Below are 14,915 nucleotides of genomic sequence, written 5' to 3' on the forward strand. Positions count from 1 at the left end.
AACCGTGTGTGTATCTAAAAATAAAAATCAAGCTTCATAAGCCGATGTTTCACGTATCGTTGACTTGGCATTTCTTTTCAGAGAAACTGCAACCCCAGCGAGTATGGTTGTAGCTTTGTAATCCTACCATCTCGGTTCCGATTCCTCTGGAGATACATTCTTTCCCGTTGCGCTGTATTTGAATTTATACATGCCTTTTGCATTCTACCTGATACGCACTCTTTTTACCATTTGAAATTTCCTATTCAAATTTCAGCCATTTGGAAAGCGCGGACAGCTAAAATTAAAGGGGAATAATACGAATTGTACTATCGTCGAATATAGAGAATTTTATAAATTAAAAGAAACTGATCCGTTTACTTTAAAAAGAAAAGATTAAAAACTGAGGATCTTGTATGGAAACGAAGTTGGCAATTTTTCCTGTTTATTTCAATATCGCGTACTTGAACTGCAGAAGACGAACTCGCGACAGTGAAATTGAAATCTATCAACTTTTCGAGCCCCATCGTATACAACGCAACTTTTCCCAACAGGAACGTTTTCGCTGATAGAAAAACTTATGAACTCCGAACTACGAAACTTTTCAACTTCTCGTATATTGCAAGGGGTATCGTTAAACGGTTGTCTGCAATAAACAATCGCTGAAGTTTCGGCAAACCGTGCGTTTTCAAGCAATCAATAACACCGACGAACAACCGTGTTCCTTCGTCGACCAGTTGAATCCAGTCGAATCGTTGCAGTTTGAGCTTAAAACCGACTGTCTCGCGGAAAATATAAAACATCGAAGCAACCAACAGCTTTTATCGTTCGTCACAAGCGCTGTATCGTTGGCGAGGAACGCCATTTTAAATACTTGGTAAGCCTAACGAGGTTACCTAAGGAACCATCTACTTTGAAGCCCTAAAAATTAGCGCACACTTAACATTTCTCTCGTGAGAACAATTATTATACTCATATTTTAAAGATATATTATTAAGTTAGTGGGTTAGAAACATTCAGTGACAAATAATATTAAAATTATTTGGTTAAAAAACTTTCTTTGTTCGGTATCTGAGAACAGTTGAGAAACACTGATTTAATTAAACAAACATTAAAGTACGTCGCTGATCACTTTCTTCGCGAGGCAATTTTAATTTTACCACCCCCTCGATCAAAGAGACTTTCATCTTTCAATCCAAGTTTTCTTTTTTTCTGTTTTTTGCTCGCGATCATTAGCCAGTTAATCAACACCGTTCGTAACGAACTTCGTTAGACCTTATTAATCCACTTCCCTATCGAGCAACACGGGAGAGTTTGTTGACTTCCAGGGGATGCTCGAAAGGGGTAATTTACCCGGGAGTTCCGTCGGCAAATTTTTTCTGTTTATACTCCCGAAGAAACGGGGAACAAATTTCGCGAAGACTAATATTTTATTTATACGAGCCTGTTTTGATTGCAGCGCGAAGTTTAACGAAATTTATGCGAACCTCTCCGCCGGGGGAGTTTGCATCGAATAATATTTATGGAAATACATCCTTGGAATCCCTTTAACTTTATAAATATTGCTACGAGTAATTGCAATTATGTGTTCGCTTCCGAAAGCAAGTTCCCCTTACGTAATATTCTTCGTTTACTTAATATTTTCGCTGTACCTGTTGAGCACTTTTCCAAAAACATTCGTTAAAATTATATTGATTAAAAACTCAAGAACGTTCTGGCCAAATATTTGTACGACCACCATCTTAAAAAAATAAAAATTGTTTCAAGGAAATAATAATTTACAAATACAACGTATAGTAAAATGTATTATCCGTACGAAATAAGATATATCCTCGCGTTTAAGACAGTCGTCCCTGATCCAAGGTATATTTTTCGGGGATGTTTCAACGTAGAATGATCGAAAATAAATATAAAGTGCAGCGAATGCTCGCGTATCGATCGAAATAGGTACACGATGCATCCGCAATTTATCCAAGCATTAGTTTTTGCTCCGCGCAACGAAATGGCAATTAATCCAAAACACGTGGGTGGGGAGGGGGCCAAAAACTTTTGCGAATCGTGCAATCGAGACGCGTCGAAATTGGAAATTTCGGATTCGTCCGTGTGTTCGGTTGGTGCAATGCAGTTTCCTCTGTAGGGCTGCGATCGATCTAATGCGCGCGGTGCATAAGGCCGTGCACCCCGTTCCGGTGCATCAGCAGCTCTGTGCACCGAATGATTTTCGGGTATAAGTGGAGTACGCGACCGTGGAATCGAAACTTGTTCGTTTGGTACGCGTTCGACGCGAAGTATCGCGGACCAAACGACTCCGTTGATCGTTTGTTTTCGATAACGGGATGACTAATGACTCGCACAGATCGTTAGCCACCGATACGGAACGACTGCGAGAAAAGAACACCCCCCGACTCGATCTCGATACCGTCTTATGGTTTTTGCAAAGGTCGTTTCTATAATTAATCATTTATAATAATCCGTTCCCCTATTAAATATTATGACGTTCCCTCCAGTGCTTGTCACGTTGTTTTTGCAGTGTTCTTTAATTAGAGCGAAGTCTATTGAGGTTGTTTTCAGATTACTCTATAGTAAATTACTGTAGAGTACAAAGTTTATACTGTGTGTCGTACTGTGGCGTCGCTTTCTATGCTCGCCACCAGAGGGGTTGCGCTCTCACAAGCGCTCGACTGACCCCTCGATTGCTATACAGGGTGTTCAGCCACTCTTGGGAAAAATTTTAATGAGAGATTCTAGAGGCCAAACCGAGACGAAAATCAAGAATGACAATTTGTCGATTGACGCTTCGTTAAAAAGTTATTACAAAAATTATTAATAAAATTTGTCTACCTATACGAATTTTTTTCTCGGAAGTGCGTAGGAATTCGGGGGTATGTCTATTGACCAAAAATGATTGTAATTGACTCTCCTAGCTAAAAGTAATTTTTTTAGAACGATTTAAATTTTTTTTTTCGCCGAAAAATTTCACCACCTACCCCCTGTCGATTTTTCTTAAAAATTCGTTTTTCATTTTTAGTAATTTTGTTTGGCGCCCTACAGAAAAGTTGTCTAATACTTTTTTGTAGGTACCTATGAGCTCTACTTCAGAAAAAAGTTTCATTGAAATATATTCACAATTGTAGAAGTTATGGCTGTTTGAAAATTGGACCATTTTTATGGGGTTTTTCTCATTTTGCGGGGTCAAGGAGCAACTTTTCGAATATTTTTGCGATTTGTACATATTCTCCATCAAAATACGCGTAGTTGGCTTTTTTAAACATTAAAATCGTCCAATCCGTTCAGGAGTTGTCGTTTTAAAGGTTCGCATGAAAATTCGAGCACATTTCTGGCCAGAAATTAGATTTTCGGTAAGGAATTTTTTTCTCGAAACTGAGTAGGATTTCGGGGGTATGTGTATTCACCAAAAATGACTGTAATTGACACCTGCATCTAAAAATAATTTTTTTAGAACGATTTGGAAAATTTTTTTTCTACCAAAAAATTTCAACACCTACCCGATGTTTTTTCTCGAAAGTGAGTAGGATTTCAGGGATATGTCCATTCATCAAAAATGCTTATAATTGACCCCTGCAACCAAAAATAATTTTTTCAGAATGATTTGAAATTTTTGAATTTAATTCTTAATAACTTTTTAACGAAGCCTCGATCAAGAAATTGGTATTCTTGATTTTCGTCTTATTTTGGCCTCTAGGATCCCCCATTAAAATTTTTCCCATGTGTGGCCGAACACTCTGTTTATACACCTTAAAGTCTTACTGATGAGTCCACTAGCAGGCCCCCTCCATTCCTTTTCTGCCCTCCTACGATTCTCACGAGTTCCTACACCGCAATGACCCAGCACCACAGTACAAACTATTTCGTATGGGTATGTGATACATTGTCTGTATAATATGCACTTTTTTAGATAATATGTATTGCACGAACTATGAAAAATATACCCATATGTATACGTCGAATAATCTGAAAGTAACCTCAAATAAAGGGGGCACAACAAAGAATACGTTTCACAGGGCAAAGTGAACGCGTTTTGGATCACGTATCTGGCCAAAGAATTTTTCTCTCCTTTATTAACTCGACTTAATAAATTATAAATAAATTGGAGGAAGGGGATCCGTTTAGCCTGCGTGTCCATCAGCTGCAAACAAATTTCAACTAAGACGGATAAAATGGAGCGTGTCAAACGCAGTCGGACGTTTAAGGATTCCAAAGATAACGTCGGCCACAAAGGCTGAGAAAATTAGGAAAGCGGAATAGAGAACCGGGTGGGGAATTATAGCGAAATTAAACGGAACACGAAACGGATAATTCGCGAGCGAAATGATAGACGCCGCGCAGAAGTACGGAAAGTTGCTGAAAGGAAAGAATATCTCTAGAACGAACAAATCGCATTTAGATACCGAGCGCGGAGTTTCCAGGAACATGTTTGGAAATCAACTCTCCGCGCCTCTATTCTCTTTTCCATATCGTGGAAACGTGTCTGCGGTCGATTTAATGACTGCCGGGAGCGTAATATTCTCGCCGATGGCCAGGAAACGGATTCAACATGGGAACCTTGAGACACTGCTGCCGAGCGACGCCGACGTCCGTTATGCAAGAAGCTACCGGAAGGATCGTCAAACCGGAAAACGTCGTTCGGCGGAAATTTTTCTTTCACCGTGGTAGCCGGATCAATTCTGACCGAGGTACGAAATCACTGACAGTACACTCGATCGCAAAACACTCTGTGCACCCTAACCGTACAGTCGGTTCCATAAATTTCAATACACACATATCTACAGTCAGTCGCAAAATTATCAAAATATTGGTCCAAATATATATTGGTCAGTCGAAGAAATATACTGTCCCTCTGTACTGGTTAAAAAATTGCCATAGATATTCATGTACAGTCTTTACTAAGAGTCTGTAAACACACTTACGTACAGTCATCTACCAAAAAATTCCCATAGGCTCGAATATGCAGTGAAAATACACTAATAACAACTATACAGATATATTAGAATGGGAGATTCTAAAGGCAAAAATAAGACGAAAATTAAGAACAGTAATTTGTTGATGGAGGTTTTGTTAAAATGTTATTAACGTTTAAAGTTCCATAACGAGCGAAAAATTTTTCGGCGAAATTAAAAAATTTCAAATCGTTCTGGAAAAATTATTTACGGTTGCGGGGGTCAATTACAATCATTTTTGGTCGATAGACATACCCCCGAATTCCTGCGCACTTCCGAGAAAAAAATTCGTGTAGGTGGACAAATTTTATTAATAATTTTCGTAATAACTTTTTAACGAAGCTTCAATCGACAAATTGTCATTCTTGATTTTCGTCTCGGTTTGGCCTCTAAGGGTGGCCGAACACCCTGTATATTCAATCTCGAAAGTTACTCTTAAAAGTTTACAAATCCATGTACAGTCAGCGTAATAAATTAATCCAAGTGGCTTTTTAAATTTTTTAAATTTTATAAATCTCCTATATATTCGTTACTAATCTTTGCTGTCTCTCGCATCGAATCATAAAGGTTGAATTATTATCACGAAAAATTCTCTAAAAAACGCAATACCACGACATTTCGTTCCGATCGATACCTTTTATTTACGAAGCTGCCTCGTTAACAAATTTTCATTAAAATTCTGCTCGACGCTGCAGCGTCCCGGCGCGGCATAATAAATTCGGCAAAATCAAACGTTCCGCTGTTGTCGTCCATTATTAAAATAAATCCACGATATCTCACTGACATTTTTCCCTGCCACTCAAACTTTTCCACCCGTTTATTGCATTCTAACCGCAACTTCAATTCTCATAAATCAGTCGCAAAAGTTTGTCGCTCCTGAGTATCCGAAATCTTATATTTTCATTCGATTGCTTTCCAACGTTTCTTTGCGGAACGAAATCGAATGTTTGGGTAGCGAGGAAATGAAATCTCAAACTTTCGTTCGTGTCTAAAGAGCTGTGATTTCCTATTGGTTTCCTTCTGATCGTGAAAGGTGGTTTGAAAATCAGGTCTCAAATTCCTTTTTATAGCGAAAGCTATATATAAAGACAACTCGATTTTTTGATATATTTATAAAATTACCAGCAATGAATTGGCAAGGTCTCCCCGATGAAAATGAGTACAAACACGACCCCATTCGTATTATTTTTAATCATTCTAAACTCAAAGAATTTTTGAAAAATTTTCAACCACAATTTCGACTGTAATTAAAAATAGTCCAAATGGGGTCGTGTTTGGGCTCATTTTTAACAGGAGAACTTCACGAATCGATTAACAATACTGTCTCGAAGATATAACAAACAATATATAAAAATAATCTGCCATGTTTAAAAAATAAATTTTTAATAATTCGTTAGGATTATTAAGTTTCACTTTCCAGTGAGGAACGTTTGAAAATTGAATGCTTTCTAACTTCGTGCTACAATATTTGCGAATTTCAGCGGCGAATCCAGCGTGCAAATTCTGTTTCAAGAAAGTTTGCAATTTGAAGCGAATCAGCGCCAAGGTATTCGCAAAAATAACGATTAAGCGAAGATAGGAACGCAATGAAAGTTCCAAAGGTCGATTCAGCTACGTTCAAAGATTGCGCCAGGCTATAATAACGTCTCCAACTTTCCAAGTTTTCTAGCATACATACTTACATATATCGATCGGAAACGCTGAAGGCGTCAGCGAAGCTCGAAGTTATTAGCTCCGTCGATTTTACAGTTTTCATCGGGGGAAACTTGATATTGTTCTTGGCCGCGAATCTAGCGACTAACTTTTCCCACGGAAACCGTTTTATAAAGTTTCTTTTGAATTACACGATCTGCAGATAACGCGAAACACGATGAAGCACCGTCCGAGAAATCCGGGAAATTCTTCGGGGTAATTGAAAATTCTCCGAGAAACGGGTTCGACCATAATCGGTTAACGCTGCAAATAAATTGGAAACTATAAGCGAAAATAATGTTCGATCTTCTTCGTTACACGAACAACCGTTCGCCGACGAGAATAATAATAATTTTCTCGACGCCGCGGCGGTGCACCAGCATGCCAAACACGCTAAAAAATATACTACCAAATCGTACATCTATCTTATTTTTCAATTTTCTCGCGATCTACTACACCATCGATACAATTGCTTTTCTTACACGCTTCCATTTAATTTTATCTGCCGTAAATATCGAATCTTGCGATTGATTTCTCGAGCACTTCTAATCCACTTCAAGCTTTGAACTTACGAGACATCTCGCACAATGGTCATTTCTGTGTCTCAAATGGTGAGAAATGTATCAAAGCGTGGAGTGTGTCTGTATACAAAAAAAAAAATTAAACACAAATATACGTGTGATAATTCGTACCGAAAAACGATTTAAATAATAATCTTTTTTTAAACATCGTATCCCAACAGAAATAACGAATTGTTAGATCTCGTTATGCGAGTTGCGAAAACAGATCGCTGTGAATTAGTAAACATACGGTTTAAAAGAATGGGGAAAACAACCAAAGTTTCAGTGGAGTAGTCGATAATACGGATGCAAACAGGTCCCAGGTGGTTCCTTTCCACGCATTCTGGAGCGACTTCCTTCCAAACTTCGATAAAAGTAGTAGTTTAGCAAATGAAACTACGTCTGGGAGAAAGATCCAACCCAAAACCTCGATAATAGTATCCTACATTTATGAATACTCTTATCTCGATCTTGCATTTCCGTGGAAAGTAAATAATAATAATTTCAGAACAAGATAAGGTTAACGAAATTTGGACGCTTAATCAAGCATCGTAATTCCAAATTCAAGATTCAAAGCAAGTGATAAATGTTTAACCGAGCCAAGGAGATTGATAGCCGTGTAAACTGTCAAATACATCGATCATAGTCATACAGTATAGCCTAAACTACTAGGGCCATAAATTATTCAAACAACCCGCGGCCAAATATCAATAGAACGAGATATATATGTGGAATTTGTCAAGGATCAGCCAACATACTGTCAGTGTTCGAGGTTGATGATATAAATTCTTTCAACATTAATATAAGGATTCAGTCTATTTTAAATCTTCTTAGAATATTCTGTCCGGTTTCTAAATATTCCTCTACGTGGACTGTGTCGCTCATAAATATCAGGACACTTGGCCAAAACGTTATTAATCTTTGGACTACTGTAACTCCAAGGAAAGAAGACGTCCAATAATTTTAAAAGCTGAACCTTCCACATCTTCACATACCCGCGTTAGAGTTTCTTAGAAATTTTTTTACGGTTGCCGAAAGTTTAACAAATTTTATTCTCACCTAAAACTACCATAAATTTGAAGACTACAGTCTCTTCTTTAGAACGACCTCTTCAAAAGTAGATCTACCATTTTTTTTGCTAGATTCTTTTACGTGAACTATTTATCAAAATGTGAATCTAAGATTTATGTAGCTTTTTAATGGTAAGTCATGTTAGCACGAGCTAAAACTAGATGCCATGGCGAGACTTGCAATCGGAATAGTGACCTTCGATAATCAACTGTCAGTATGAAAGGTCTGAAGTTTTCCATAGTAAGCTTGGAGGATGTAACCTACACCGGGGAACCTCAAAGAGTATTAACACTAGTTGTAAGAGTCTTTAGGGCTTCATCTTCTCGACTTATAGCCACCGCACGAAGAAGAGCATGCATGAGACGTAATCAGATAGACCTGTACGTTCAAACTATAGGATGAAACCTGTTAAAAGTTTGCTCCTACCCCAGGAACATCTAGCTTTGCATGGCAGTTGACCTGTCTGCTTCAGAGACATACTTGGTTGATCAGACTAAAGATATAATATGCTAGGATGCTCTATATCCTCGAACCTCAATCTGATAGATTTAATTCTATGGATAGAACATAAGGACTACCTAGAGCTTGACTCAAACTATTTTCTCCGATCGTCAATCACGACTCAACATGACTGACCTGTCTACTTAAGGTCTGCTGACTCTGGTAGACTATTAGAAGACTTATCATCATCAAAGTGGACATTAGAGAACTGAATCCGATAGAAAGGAGCTCTTTGAAGGCAGCGGTGACGTGAACGAGCTTTTAGGAAGCATCCAGTCCATTCAAAGCGTAGGATTTCATTCGATTGGATCCATTTTAACGAATTGAAACCTACATACGTCCCACCCTCTACTGACAGTGGGTCCCAACAGTGGATGGAGAGACGTTTCGTCTAATTTCACGTCACATGGTGTCCTAAACCACTCCGTAACAATGATCCTCCCAACGCGTGGCGCCACTTTGAACTACCTCGATGGAGTAACAGATTGGATTACTTGCTGGACATTTCTTCTTCGTCTAAGTGCAGCTACCAGTCTGCATTAGAAAAGTAATTATTTCGCCAGCTTTTGCTGTGGACTTTTCAAAGAATCTGGTAGAAAACTCGTCCAGATTTCTTCGAGAAGTTTGAAGGGATGTTTCCTGAGGTACCTCGAGCTTTTTATAGAATTGCAATCTTCAATTAGAAATAATTACTTTTGTTCGTTTACCTTGTCTTTTCTTGTTGGATAGTTGAAACACATGTGGCCTTCGAGAGAACCCTGTAAAAGAAAAATTATATTTTTAATGTATAAAAACGCCAGGAGGGGCTACCATTCTTCTAAAAAAATATGTGACTTGGGATCAAGTTTACAAATTGTGCTAATCTGATGGAAACACAAAGATGGGGGTCGTGTACAAGCTTGCAAATTAGGGGCAATTTGTAATCACAGAATTGGACTCGTTTCGAAAAAGTCTTGAGATAGATTCTCAAACTTCCACCCATAAATGGTGATAAGAATCGCGATTTGTTATTGTACCCCAACGAAACTCACCCCCTCTATCCTTGAATACTAATCTTTATGGGATTGTCTACCTCGAAGGTATGATATTTTATTATTATTGCTTCTTTCCAGGCAAGTCCATCCTTTTTTTACTCCATTATTATGCTCCCCCTCTGGCCAGGTAAGATAAGAATTCATAAGTTACGGAACATCGTTTTTTTAATCTGCCTTTTTTATCGTTTCTCCATCGAATGCACATTGATAGGAATTTTAATTGCTACAAAGGAGTCCATACATGTTTGGAACCGAATTACCAAACATCGGAAAACAGCAAACGCGGAAAATCAATTCGTAGACGAAACAATTGCTGCTGGGTTTGAATCGCTATGAATATCGATTGTTCGCGAATCGACCTCGTAATGTTGGCGCACGCGAAGGCTGCTGAAAGCTCGATTTGCGAGTGTAATTTTCAGGTGTTACTTCGAGAAGTGAAGAAGAAGTTTGGAGTCATGTTTGAAAATAAAAGCCTAACGCAATTATTTCATAGGCAGTTATTTTGCTCAAGGCTTCGAAGATATTTAAGTCCCATCACTCTCATAACTCTAAAAAAATTTGCTAGAATTTTCAAGACTTTCAAGGTTTATAAAAGCTTTCATGATTTTCCAAGACTCAAGATTTTCCGGGGTTTCCATAATTTCCCAAAACTTACTGTGCAACTAGCACTGTGAATTATTTATAACAGTAAATTACTATTTATTTGTCTACAATAACTTCCCAAAAAGAGATCTTGACTATTATTTACCAACCTTTACGTCAATATGTTGTCAGCAGATATTTCCATGAACTCGTTATACATGACTAGCGCTATAGGGGGCTATAGATAGCGCTAAAGAAGATTATAGAAAGTTCTACCTTGGACTTTAAGTATAGTACAGGACAGTTCTATTTATAGAAAAATGAAATGACCTTGAAAGTTGCGCAAGTCATTCTCGAACGACAGAAATTCAATTTCAGTTGAAAAGGAAATCAACAAACCGAACGTTCGTGAGTTTATTAACTTGGAATTTCATTACTACACACGTCTGAGATAAAAATGTGACGATTCGAAGGGCAGTACTACGTGATTATGCACATCACTAACGACTTCATCGATTTCAATGACCCTGAAGTCTGTTGAGAGGGAAGGTCACTAGATATCCCGAACCCACGATCAAGGGTTGCTTATCTCTAGTTTTGAAGTTACAGGCATCAGAAGATAAGAGAAAAATAATAGCCAATTATTTGAAGTTGCAATTGTTTGTTCGTCGTCGTTCACCCAACTCCAGACCTAACCTACTCTCACGCCTACGCAAGACTATTATTTGTTTGCTTCAGAACACTCGTGAACTTTTCCCCTTCAATATTCTTCAAGGTCATTATGTCCAACGAGATGGATATCCACAGAGACCCAAATTAGATGTCGAAATGTTTCTATATACAAAATATAAAACTGTTGATCAATTTTGATAAAGAATTTTTTCATATCTTTACATATAAGAAGATAAGGATACCTACACTCGATGTATATAGCACATTATAGTAATTTAAATGAGACATAAAGATAGCGTGGAATATTAGAAAACTGTTCAATAGTGGAAATAATAAAGTAGATCGTTGAAAAATAAATCATCGTTGAAGAGGTTAATGCCAATCGTTATTGACCAGTGTACAACCCGTTGGACTCGTTTAGAATCGCGGTATTGTAACACGCTTGCGTCTAGGTTCGAGCACAGAAACGTAACCTTGAGCTTCGCCAACGATATTCGATTATCGTGACCGCGTATGCAGGCATTTTCTCATGAACACGGAATTCGAGTACGACCGTAAAAACCGTAATTACTGGCTTGCCAGGACTTAATTATAGTAGTCTTCAATCTCTTGGCAATCTTGATGACGAGTGTCCAATATCTACAGAGCCTTCGTGACTTTTGAATGTTTCGTAAAATATCGAGTTTCTTCGAGTTTTACATGCAGCGAAAGATTTGGCGAGTGTTAAGTACTTTGAAAGTCTTGAAAGTTTTGAAAGTTTTGAAAGTCTTGAAAGTCTTGAAAGTTTTGAAAGTTTTCAATGTCTTGAAAATCCTGAATTTTTATCAGACGTAAAAGACTTGCTAATGAATTTCAAATGTTGTAAACGTTTTTACTACGGGTTTAAAATATTAATAAATTCAAAGTGTGCGACACAAATTTCTCGCGCATGTTTTTCCACGACAGCGACGCATTTACATCGGCTTACTACCGTAATTGCGGCCCCATGCACTAAAAACTAGCATCATTTAGTTGCAAGCAATCTCGTATGATAACTAACCAACTCTTTGTATAGAAACTCATTAACTGTGATATTCTGAATAAACTGAATATTCATACTCCAGGTTGATTTCAAACGTCCATTTCAGAGAATACAGAGATCACAGTATCGTTCTCGTAAGTTCTCAACTGAACGTTTTGCGGACTAAATGAATACCATAGAACGGAATTGCAACAAATGTCAATATATCTGTAGTTTCATCGACTTCTACTATGATTCTTTTGTTGCATTTAAACGTTCTGTGGCCTCTGCAATACACAATTTATAACATTTCCTTCCTTCCTTATTGACCAGTGTTCCCTTCTTTTCTTTTATTTTTATTTATGTCTTTTCGTATCATATAATAAGTTTTGGGTATCGTAAAAATATCTATAAATTCTTCGATGAGTTTTAACGAGTCGTGAATGGTGTGAAAATCTTCGATGACTCATAAGTCATAGTGAGTCTTGAATAATTTGAAAGGTTTCACGATGAATTCATGAAAAGCCTAACAACATTTCAATTTCTCGAAAGTCTGGATGATGAATTCTAAATGTCTTGAATGCTTTTATGAATTTTGACGAGCCCGCAATGCTTTGAAAGACTCGACGACGAACCTTAAATATTTGAAAGCTCCCAGTGTGCCTTGGATATCTAGATGATGCGTTGCAAATGCCTCGAATGTTTTTGCCGAGATTTAATGAGACTCCTGAATGTTCTCAAGGTTTAAATATATGAGTCGCCCCGGTAATTACACAGCATCAATTGTCCAGGGATCGTCGAGACGAGACGCGCGGTGAAATAGTTCCCGCGGACTTCGGCATTGACCGTCCTCGGGTGTCTTCATATTTTTCCTTTTCGTCCGCAATAAAATTCCCATCCAGCAGAACGGTATTAAATTTTTTCCCCCCTGTGGAAGACACATATTTCAGGGAACAGAACGGCAATATAACGAAGCATCAAATTCTTGTTGTATTACAGACGAGTGCATTCATTGATTGCCGCGGTTGTTTCTCGTTGCAAACGTGGCGTAAAGTAGGTTACGCCGGGCCTGGACACTTCATTCGGACGAAATGTGCAGAACGATCGTTGGCAAGCAATGCGGGTTCGCCTGTAAGCTGTTATTACATGTGTACCCAATTCCTGTGATTTGTGTATTATTTGCATGCACGGTTTGCAACAACCTTGTTGGCATTTGTTACAGAGACGTGGTATCTTGCGATACGGGTGTTCGAATTTTTGTTTCAAATAAATTCTGAGGTCGAATCGCTTTGAATATCCGAAATTAATAACTCTCGACAGTCTTGGTAAGTTTCAAATGGCTTTGGATGTTTGGAAAGTCTGCGGGAATCTTCCATGTTTCAGACATCTTTATAATGAGTCATTAATGGCTTGGAATTCTTAATAGTGAGTCATGAATGCCTTAGAATTCTTTATGGTGAGTCTTGAATGCTTGGAATTCTTTATGGTGAGTCTTGAATGCTTGGAATTCTTTATGGTGAGTCTTGAATGCTTGGAATTCTTTATGGTGAGTCTTGAATGCTTGGAATTCTTAATAGTGAGTCATGAATGCCTTAGAATTCTTAATGGTGAGTCTTGAATGCTTGGAATTCTTAGTGATATATCGTACGTAAAGATCTTAACGGATCTTGACTGTTTCTCAAGTCTTTTTAAATCTTTTAATTCATCGTACTAAGCCAACAATAACTTCGATTCGTTTGTATTTAATTAAATTAATCTCGAACACGAAACACTGCTGAAATCTGATCCTAATTAAATATTTTCTTTCCAACTCAACTGCCTCTTGCGTCATCCGAAACCCCCGTCACTGAAACCTGATTCATGCTTCGAAACGCGGTATTTCAAACTTTGCCCTACTATTACTTCCTACTACTAAAATTATAAACCGCCACGGAACTCCTACGAAACAGATTGCCGATCTCGAAGAGAGTTTCACATCCATAACCAATCATTGTATCAGCGCTAGTTCAATTTCATTTCCAATTGCAAATTCTCTTCGCTCGAATACTCCACCCTTTCCTTTCTAATTATTTCTTCTTTGCAAATAGAACTTGCTGTCAAAATCCAGATTCTTTGGCTCGAATCACGGAATAAGAAATTTCCCGATTTTCAACCACCTTGGAATCGCAAGGCATCCGGTATAAAAGCACCTCAAAAGACCTTCTCAAATATAATTTCGCCCGGAAGCGAGCGAAAAGTGGCTGCGAATCTGATGGAATCACAACAGGTGTTCATGAGCTGGAACGGTCGGCATAATGCCTTTCAAATCAAGTCGGAAGCTCGGATTTTCCGCACGTTCGCATGCAAATGCATCCTTCCGATGAACGGATCGCGTGTAAACATCGCGCGAGCGGATTATTCGCGTGTTACGGGCCTGTCATCGCTGTTAATCGATTTTTCTTCCGTACACCAAGTCACATCCTTCGACTTGTCGACTTCTGTGCTCCGGATGTCCCGTTGAACTCCGTTGGGGGATTTGGAGGATTTTTCAAACGTGTTTACGAATCTCTTTCCCTTTGAGATTAGGTTATTGACATTCCTGATATTGAGATTTAAATGTCTTCGACGAATTCGTTACAATTTATTGAATTTCGACTGTTCTCTGAGCTTCAAAAATGAGTTCTGAATTACGAATATCTTGGAATCCTTAACGGTGAGTCGTGAAAGTCTTGGAATTCTTAATGATGAGTCGTGAAAGTCTTGGAATTCTTAATGGTGAGTCTGGAATGTCTTGAAATTTTTAATGACTCATTAATCTCTTCGAACTTTGACTTTCATTTTGTTTCGACATGGTTTTCATTTGTGACTGGTTTCTTTTTCATTCTGC

At 38.1% G+C, this 14,915-nt stretch overlaps 1 protein-coding gene across 6 annotated transcripts in view; it reads right to left on the reverse strand.

Annotated features, from left to right (window-relative positions):
- Positions 1 to 14,915, reverse strand: part of LOC143344102 (octopamine receptor beta-2R) — a 166,482-nt gene that overhangs the window by 36,465 nt on the left and 115,102 nt on the right. For all 6 annotated transcript variants that reach the window (XM_076769784.1, XM_076769788.1, XM_076769783.1 and 3 more), the window contains exon 2: positions 9,469 to 9,519. The gene's annotated coding sequence lies outside the window, so the exon portion shown is untranslated. The remainder of the gene's footprint in view (positions 1 to 9,468; positions 9,520 to 14,915) is intronic.

This window comes from Colletes latitarsis, chromosome 7 (genome assembly GCF_051014445.1).
Source record: "Colletes latitarsis isolate SP2378_abdomen chromosome 7, iyColLati1, whole genome shotgun sequence".
In the NCBI taxonomy this organism is placed as follows: domain Eukaryota; kingdom Metazoa; phylum Arthropoda; class Insecta; order Hymenoptera; family Colletidae; genus Colletes; species Colletes latitarsis.